This window comes from Seriola aureovittata, chromosome 6, assembly GCF_021018895.1.
Source record: "Seriola aureovittata isolate HTS-2021-v1 ecotype China chromosome 6, ASM2101889v1, whole genome shotgun sequence".
NCBI classification, from domain to species: Eukaryota; Metazoa; Chordata; class Actinopteri; order Carangiformes; family Carangidae; genus Seriola; species Seriola aureovittata.
The window spans coordinates 6737138-6747413 of record NC_079369.1 but is presented as its reverse complement, the minus strand read 5'-3'; positions in this window follow the sequence as shown (position 1 = coordinate 6747413).

Below are 10276 nucleotides of genomic sequence, written 5' to 3'. Positions count from 1 at the left end.
TATCAGTAACAAACCAAGAGTCTGCAGAAACCTAATTTCATGCTTTATAACTACATTTCTCAAAACCCATCTCCATGAAGCTCTTTACCACTTGAGCCCTAATATCCCCTATTCCCTCAAGTAGCTTAGCTTATTAGATTAAATATTTTCTTCCACGCTATCTCTGCTATATCAGCACTTTATTGAAGCTGCAGCAGGCCACTGGATATCAGAGATGTAATGAGTGAAACATTCACTTTTTTTTTTTATAGCTGCAACCATTACAAGAAATGGAAAAGTGTGTCTTTTGTGCAACATTTTATGAACATTTCCCAGTAACTTCAGCATCAGCAAAGCACATCATCATCAGGAAAATATTTTAATTTGTCCAATAATTTTGGTTAATGACCAAAATACCTTCAAAACTAATTCTCAGTTGTGCTTTGTGTTTACTGCTTGTCTTGTTTACTCTTCAACTGGCAGTTCAGTGGCTAGTAATTAACTAGTAACCGTAATCTTGTTGAAGAGGTCCACATGTATAAATATAGGTGAACGAACTACCCCAAACTCTTCATTAAAAAGGGATATACCCCAGCTGGAACACTGACAAGATTTTATTTTGAGGGCGGTGACTCGGCTCCATGTCCAAAAGAATCAACTCCTGTCCAAATCCATCCACCTGCAACATACTGTGTAACAGGTATCTTAGTACAATAGCAAAAGCTGGCACATTCATTTACCAACTATGAATGCTAACAGCGGCACAACATGAGACAATTTTTGCTGGTGCAGCTATGTTTATTCTCCTCTGTGGGCTTCTGTTTTCTTCTCACTGTTACAGATTAATTTGCGAATTGCCCTGTTAGGGACCCACAGGCCACTTAGAGCCTGTTGCCCTCTGACCTCTGTAGGGGTTAAGTATGGGAATGAGAGGGTCACAGAGAAGCTAAGGGTTAATTGTAGTCCCTCTTAGAAGTAATCGCCAACATCACCCACGCCTCTGCAACCCCCCCCCCCCCCCCCCCCCCCCCCCCCCGCAGCTCTCTCTAACACACACACATTTGACAGCTACAGCAGCCGTCCAGCTCTCTATCCTCTGCAGTGTCCCTTCATATCCTGGCCTGCAGGCAAACAGTCCCCCTTTTTATGTAGACAGATAGATGTTCAGCTTGTTTCCTGCTACATATTTAGCATACCACAGCGCACTAGAAGGTCAGGCCTTGCCCAAGCCTCTCCCCTCGGGACTTGATCTGGACTGTACCCCTGGGTCACCCAAACACACAACCACACAACCACACCATAGTCCCAGACATTCAGACATCTTCCCGGTACTGAATACAGCAGGGAACCAGTGCCGTCTACTAGTCTGCGAACACTCAGAGAAGATGCCAACTATTGGGAGGATATCTGGAGAAAGAGGAATGTTAATTTGAGTGGATTTTTTTTTTTTTTTTTTTTTTAAATCAGGCTTGACTTTTATTCTATTGAACAATTTCATTTTGCCATCCTAATTCAGACGATCATTTGAAGGACAGCGTGGGTCTATTTGTGTGCATGTGTACGAAGAGTGACTCTGTGTGTGTGTGTGTGTGTGTGTGTGTGTGTGTTCATGTGGTGCAGAATGGATGTGATTAGAGGACTGGGTGGAGTGCAGCGGGGTAAGAGGGCGAGATGGAGAGACAGAGGGAAGCCAGGTTGGAATGGGAGGGTAATTGGCTGAGATGAAAAATGAGAGTCCTTGACCTTTTTTTACCTCCAGGGATGGCTGATAGCAAGAGAGCCCATCCAATCGGCCCATCCATGTGCCACTCCCTCACCCATAAAAATCTTTAACTACAGAGATGGAGGACAGGAGGGATGAAGGTAAAGAGGTAACGACAGGCGATGGAGCTCAGGGGGGAGTCACTTGGTTGTTCTTGGGCGTGGTGGTCTTTTATTGTGAGTGTGTGTGTGTGTGTGTGTGTGTGTGCGTGCGTGCGTGTGCGTGTGTCTGTCAGGGGCTCAGCTGTCTCAGCCTCCATTAGTCTCTAATAGGGCTGTCACTCTGGGCTTTTAACTCTGCTTGTTAGCATGGCAGATGACCAACAAACCCGCTGCCCCTCTCTTTGTGCTCACACAATCCTATTGATGTCCCCATTAGCATTGCTCTCCACCCACCCACTCATCCAGGGCTTTGCACTTCACGCACAAACACACACATGCATGCAGGTGAGACGACTCCTCGACCGCAACACCTGTGGGAGAAATCTTCTCAACAGCTCTGGCTTTCTTTGGAGCAGATCAACAACTACCCGTTGGCACCGTAATCTGTGACACAGTTTTAGCGGGAATTCCCCAGCGTCCCCAGAAAGACCTGCTGTGTCTGTGTGCAGCACGGTGACAGGTGTGTCTGTTAATTAAAGCTCAGAGCTAATGACAGGGCGGCAGACCTGAAGCCTGGCTAAAAAGAAAAGGGGCCCAGGGGATTGCCGGCACGAGGTGACTTGTGGACTGAAATCTTCATTGTTGACAAATGACTAATCTGGTGAGGAAAGATGGGCACTTGTTGTTTTTTATTTGTTTTAATTGTGTTTTCAATTCACTACAGCAATTTATTTATTTGTTTAGTTGTTGCAACAGAAAATGCTGGTCGGTGTAATCAGTGCTGTAGCAGGAGGTGGAATACTCCATCACATAGTCAGACAAAATTACAGAATATCAGTAATTGGATGCGCTGTCTCGTCAGAAAAGGGGACAATGATCTCAGATACTACATGGGAAGAGGATTAAAGAAGGAAAAAAAAAATCTGAAACAGTGAAGGATTGAACCCGAGAGAGCAGGCAGCTGTGAGGAGGTGCAGTTTGTCCTTGTTAAACTCGCGGCCATATGGTCGGCATCTGAGCTGGTTCTGGAGGTGATTTTTATAGCTGCTTTTATAGCTTGGCAAGCTCGCACCGCTCCAGTGAAAGAGAGTGCCTGCCTACCTGCCATTCAGCTGATGGAGAGGAATAAACATGAATAATGTCCTGGACTTTATTCTACATTTGGAATATTAAAAAGCACAAAGATCCTATGCCTTGAAAAGAGATTAGCTGGGATGCAGGGTTGGGGCTGCTCCCTTGTCCTACCCCCTTTTTGTCTTGTCTTTGCTATATTTCTCAGACTATTTAAGGCATACAGTGAAATGTGTCCATCTGAAATGAAAACAAACACTGCTGATTTCAGTCCTGTCTCTCTCCAGCCTGATGGATATGCTACAAAGCCGTGAACCAGAAACCTGTGCAGTGGTCACATGTCTCTCTGTCGAGTGGGATGAATCACAGTTTAGCTTTCACCAACAAGGTAAATGGTTCAGTATAGTGGTTCTCTTCACATGAACCCCATTACTTGGCCATTATAATCAATGATAAAAGCTTAACAAATCAGGATGCTTGATACAAAGATTACTGCATTTTCAAGATAAGCACATGTATGTCTGCGCACACACACATATACACACAATTTCAGTACGACTGAAAATGATGTGTGCACTTTTTTCTTCCTTAAATAGTCGAAGAAGCTCAGTTCCTTCTAAGTAAAACCACACTCTGGGAACCTGTCTTCATTCAGACTCACACACATACATTATATCTGCCATGCAACTAATTTCTTTTCATCTTTTCCCACAAAGTTCATTAGGTTTTGCTGCCGTTGTTGTTTGAGTTGCCAGGCTTCTCTACCAAATTGCATTTCTCAAGCATTTCTCTCAGCGTTTGAACTGGAAATATGAAGGGGATCATGTTTCCACTGGGGGAATTGGTGTGTGTGTGTGTGTGTGTGTGTGTGTGTGTGTGTGTGTGTGTGTGTGTGTGTGTGTGTGTGTGTGTGTGTGTGTCTCTGAATGGAGGTTTCTCGTCCTTTGTGAGACTCCTTTGTGGACAGACGGATCTGCACACACAGAGAGAACAGGCTGCGATTTTGAAGTAAGTCATTTTTTTGCTGTTGTCAGGTTGGTAAATCATTAATTTATATAAATTAATCCAACAACTAATAAGTAAATCAATCAATCAGTAAATTATTGTTAATAATGATGATAATAATAATAAAAAAAAGTCCAGAGTGAAATAAAAAATGTGATGTGAAAAATTATGACAATCAAAGTAAAACAAAAACAGAAAATATTTGTTTAGAAAAGAAACAAATACTCAAACTGAACTTTGAAAAATCATGTATAGGAAATCATTTCAACAAGTCTTCCAACTTAAAGGACCATAAACCCCACTCGTGTGGGTCGTACCAGAGGGTAGGAAACCCTCACGAGTGTACCGGCAGCAAGAGTACTGGACCTTCGTTGTCATGGTAACAATAATGAACATGCTGTTCAGGATACGCAACAGTCTCGCTTTGGTTATGTTAAGGCACAAATAGTACCTGGTTAGGTTTAGGAAAAGATTGTGGTTTGGGTTCAAATAAGTAAAGAGGACCTGCATCCTCAATTGATAGTAAGCACACGGTTAAGGTTGTGGATAAAAGAAACAACACCGACTGTTGGTTACACATCGAAAGCAAACACGGTCTCGACTCAACCAACTTCCTAACATGGACTTTGTGGCTCTTTGTGTAACATCACCTGACTTCCTCTTTTGCTCCTGTCATGATTACTATTGCCACTAGAGGTCCCCTAACAATAAAACGTAACTGTGGGTCGTCATTTTTACAGGAAGAGTCTCAATCATTTTCAATCACAGCATAAAGGTTTGTTCAGACAGCAAGCAAAACAAATTTTCACCTGACTTTTGCACAAATTTGACCACTACATCTTTTGCGCATACTGTGTTAGTTTGCTCCAAATAGCTGATGTGGCAGCTGCGCAAATGTTAGCTATAAGCTAGCAAGCAACATACGCACCAAATCCACTGAACTCTGAAATCAGCAGATGTGAATTCAGCTATGAGGAGTTGCTAACGTTCTTTCAGATTAATACATGAAACAAGCATTTTACACGGTTTTCCATTATTTGAGGTTTGACTGGAGCTCTTTTAATTACATCATCTTGTTTCATCCTCTTCCTCTGCAATTGTCTAATGGCACCAGACTGCAGAATTAGCACCACCATCTGTTTATCTTGATTAACCAACTAATATTATTCACATAGTAGTAGTGGATGAAAACATGCATCAAATCATATCTCTTCTACTAATTTTATGGAAATTCGGTTAAAATTAGATACACATCTAGACTTATTGAAAGAAATTTGACTATATACTTTGCATGCAATTGCACTGCATCTAAAATTCACCTTGTATTCTGAATACACTTTTTGTTGTTTTACCTTGGCACCAAACTGCATGAGAAACCTAAAACCTTTTAAACGTGTCAAGTGTGGGAAAAAGGTGAAGCAAGTAGATAAAGTCTCGTAATGCATTATCAGAGAGAGTGTAATCTCAGATACACTCTTGAAACTGTTCTCAAGGTCTGTGAAATGTGATGTGTTTGCAGTTCAAAGCGAAACGTACACTGGCAACCGGGGTGACTGATCGTTTATCTCTGTGTCAGGTAACCACATCTGCGGGGCCTGTGCTCATGTTTACATCATGATAATAGAGTCTCAACTCACCATGCAGCCCCACTCCAACTCTCTCTCTCTCTTTCATCACTATGCTGTGTGGTGGAGGGTTTGTGGATTATGGCCATCTTAAACAGTTCCCCCTCTCCCCACCCCCCACCCCCCCCCCCCCCCCACTCGCTGCCACATCAAACCTGACCTTCAAAAACTGACTGCAGGCCGGCTTTAAATGTGTGTTGTGGTTTTGGCAAATGGCAAAGAAGGGATATGTAGGAGGGAGAAGGAGAAAGAAAGGCATGAATTCAACTGGATGAGAAAAGATGGATAAAAAAATACTCGATTTGACAGCAGTCATGCAGACATACGCAGGCAGAGAAAAGCGCAACAGAGTGGAAGGAGAGGAGCTGAAAAGAAGGGTGGTACAAAGCTGAAATCTGAACTCCTGCCAAACTATTGTAAGAGTAGCTGCTCCGCCTGCAGCTGTCCTGGTAATCTTTCCCACTGCTCGTTCTCCCTCCACATCTGTCCTCATTCCTCCTCCCCTCTCCTCTGATGATGATCTGATCACCAAAACAGAGAAGCTTTCTTAGTCTTAGAAAATCTGGCCACACACTAACATAAGGGTACCTCTATGCACGAACCCACTCCTCTGCGATGAACTGATATGGTGTAATCTAAAAGTGTATTCCAAAGTAAGAAAGAATCAAGGTGGAAATAAACCATAGCCAAGTTGGTGCACGCAGGGTGAAATGGAGGAGAAAGGAGGGATGTTAAATGGAAAATGGCTGCGTGCCAAGTGGCAAAGTGCCCTTTCAGCTGTCTGCTTGTTTTATATACACTCTTCCATCACAAACATCTCATCGGCAAGGACAAGCTTCAGTGTATTTGTGTGTGTGCGTGTGCACGTTTACTTGCAATAACTTGTTCCTTTGACCATAAAATGCAAAAGCCTTTGTTTGTCAGAAGAAGCAGCTATTTTGTTCAGCAGACAGGAGTGGGGACACAGAGACGTGCAATTTAAAGTACAGGCTTACTTCCTGTCAGAGACTCATAAAGAGAGATGATAACACACTCATAGAGATGTGCCTGTCACAAACCTCTCGACATGTGTGTGTATGTGTGTATGTGTGTGTGCCTGTAAGCATGCTCATCAGTCAAACCCCTCTCCTCCCTGTCTGCGTTGAAAGAAGTGGATTGTCTGCTCTTATCTGTGCATCTGTGCAGAAGGAGAGGGGGGTGAGGAGGAGGAGCTGCAAGGTTGTAGTTAACCCCCCCCACCCTACCCCCTCCCACCCCCTCCGTTGCCTCCCTACTTTTAAGCTGTGATTTATATTCACCTCTTAACTCTGACAAAACAGACAGAGGCTGCATATTACTGCATGATGAATGTTGTTATTGATGGGGAAGCCAGGGTCATCTCAGACTTGAAGTTTTTAGTTTCATCTAGTCCGTCATGAGCTGCAGGTGGGTGACAAATTAAAGGATAAAACCCAAATAAATGAGAGAGGAAACATAATGAGTGCAGATGCTTCCACACAGGGCAAGAATTTAGCAAAACCCCATCATGCAGCACATGTGCTTAATTTTTTTCCAAGTAGGAGTGAGAGAGGCTGCACTGAGAGGCCCAATGTGGTATCCAGATTGTAGCAGTACTCACTCTTCTTCCCTCCATTATCTTTACCCACGATGCAGGTGGTTGGAACCAAACCAGGTCTCGTTGGCAGAGAGGTCAGACCTGGACAGATCATCAGTCTAACAGAGGTGACGCTTATAACTAGAAAACCACCAACATGCATAACCTGCATGTATTTACGCTGGGAGGAAACCAGAGCGCCTGGTTGAAGCCAAACCGGGAGGATGGATTCGAAAACAGGATCTTCTTGTTGCGAGGCGGCAGCGCTAATCTCTGCACCACCTTCCAACTAATCCGTCTAAATTTCAGCTGTCCAAAGTTGTCACCATCTTTATGTGACACATAATCTTTTTCAAAAAAATTGCCAAGTTTTAAACTGTGGAAACACACTGAAAACACAACAATTTTTACGTTGACACGGCTAACTTACTAGCAAGCCTATTTACACATCTAATCTACGCAGAGCAACATTAGTAATCATTTGGAGGCGTGGTGGTGTCCACCTGATGAATGTATCTCCAGTATTATCTCCTTTTTTCTTTTTTTTTTTTGCTCTGCTGCATTAGGTAGTCACTATCTTTGTCTGCTGTTTGGTTCTGAGAGGGGTGGGATCAAACTGCAAACCAAAACAATGAGCTGAAAGGCTTTAAAAGGGGAATTAAATCAGATGGTAATTCTGTATGGGTTCATCAATATGAGCAAACCCTTTGTTAATAAATATTGGGTATAGCCACTTTGAATGGATTATGCTCATGACTGAAAGTACTTTAAAATGCATATAACAGAAAAAAACAAGTGCATAAAACAAGCTTTTCAACTGCAGTAATGAGGGATTTGTTACTTTCCATAAGTGTTCAAATATTAAGCACTTTGAGCTGCCAAACATGAGGCTTTCAACACAGTGTGGTAGTATTGTATATAACACTATTCAATGTGGTACAGTATAAGTATTGTTTCTCCTGTATTTAGTGCTCCCAGCAGAGTAGTAACCACAATGAATGCAATAAAACAAAGACCTCTATAGACCTCTAAAAAAAAAGGGCTCTGTTTGCTGTTAAAATGCTGGAGCACTGATACGTAGCTTTTGCCCAGTGTGTTCTGTAAATGGTATCAAGTAGATTTTTGTTGCTATTTTGGAGAGTTAAAATAAGAAACACGCTTAAAATTCCCCAGTATCCACTATACCCCACCGTGCCTGATTGTCAGTGGCCCGGCATGAGAAAACCTGGCAGGGAACGGGCCAGCTGGATCGGCCCTCAGCTCCACTGAGAACTACAGTTACAAAGGCTCACTGTGCTGGAGTGGCACTGAGTACTGCACCCTGGCAGCAGCTCTGAGACTTGACCAACGCTGGGCAACACTTGAAAAGACCTGTGATTTTTCTGTCTGCCTTTCACCTCCATCCACCTCGTTCTATTTCCCACTGGCGTCGCCCTGTCTTCGCTTTGCTGTCTCTCTCCGTCTGTCTGTCCCTCTGTGTCCCTATTTGTCTGCAAAGTACATTTTCAGGGGGATATATTTGATAAACTGGATGACTCAACTCGTTTTTCTCTTTCTATTTGTTGTCTTACGTCTTTCTCTTTCCCCCCTCTGCTTCTCTACTCTCCCTCTTTCGCTATCAGTATGATCAGTATCAGTATTTATCATGGCAGGCAGTGCAGAGGACTACTACTACGATTCAAGAGGATTGTCACTTCCAAAATAGCTTGCCCTTTGCACACTAATCCATTGGCAGCATTGTTTTTCAAAAGAGAGAAGGAGAAATAGTCAAGAAGATTTTCCTCTCCTGTTTTTGCGTCAAATCCCACAGCAACAAGGCTGCCTGAAATCAGGTGCACTGAGGTGGAAGCATGGCACTAATCCTGCTATAAGAAGCCTAAATGGCACCCACTAACTAGCAGCGGGGGGAGGAGGGATAAAGCATTGGGTGCAGGTGATAACAGATCAGACAGAGAGAGAGTAAGGCAGAGGGGAAACCCCTACTGAGTTCATACTCCTATTCTGAGGCCTGACCCAAAGCCCCCCCCCCCTCCTGGCTCTACCATGAACTAGGCCCAAGTTAAGCAGGTTAAAAAAAAATCCCCACCAAAAGAAATTGTCATAGAGCCAAGGCTACCTGATGCAACCCACTACACTTCCTACTCTACACATGTAAAGGCAGTCTCTGTATCTTAAGTGTCCGAATTAGTAAAGAGGGGCCGGGTCATGTGAGCAGGAAAAACTTGAATCACAGAGGTTTGTGTTAAATCACATTTCTTCATCTAAAAAACATACATAAGCCAGTGAGACATCTGTGACATTTAGCAGGACTGATGATACTCTATTTAACACAGACAGCCAAAGAATGTCTTGGACTGAGCTTCAGGTCAAATCACTTTATCCGTGCAGCGATACTGTCCTAAACACCCCAATACAAACACTATACCGCAACTGCCCCCAGCCTTTGAGAGTGCTATAAATATCCAGGGTTACTCAAACAGAGCCATATTTTAGCTACATTCTTGCACCGACTGCCTCCGCATTAGGTAGGATTGTCCATAATCCAAGACCAAACAGCAAATATTTGACTTTCAGTTTGTTATTCGGAGTCACAGATAAGCTCAAGATGCCAAAAAGTGAGGTGACTCTCACATCTGCTACCCTGAAGAAAAGCCCACCTCTGTGGATGGATGGAAAATATTGTTCATCAGTGCTTATGTATTAAAGCCGTTGTTTTCTTGACATTCTGAAAGGACTGGAAGTTGGATAAGAAGATTGATACCACTCTCACGTTTGTAAGCTCAATAAGAAACTAAAGCCAGTAGCCAGTTAGCTTAGCCTAGCATAAAGACTAGAAGCAGGGATAAACAGCTAGCTTGGCTCTGGCTAAAGGTAACCATATCCATCTACCTACACCATTTTAGAGGTGTTATGTCCTGGACTGTTTCCAGTTTTATGCTAAGCTAAGTTTCCCATTTACTGTACAGACGTGAGGGTGAAACTGATCATCTAAGTCACGGCAAGAAAGCAAAAAAGTGTATTTCTCAAAATGTCAAAGTATTCCTTCACGACATGAAAAGTTATCAGCGTGGCATTAAATCTCTCGCAGACCTGATAAAGGGGCCTTAGTACTTGCTGTTCTCATGTCAGAATCATGCCA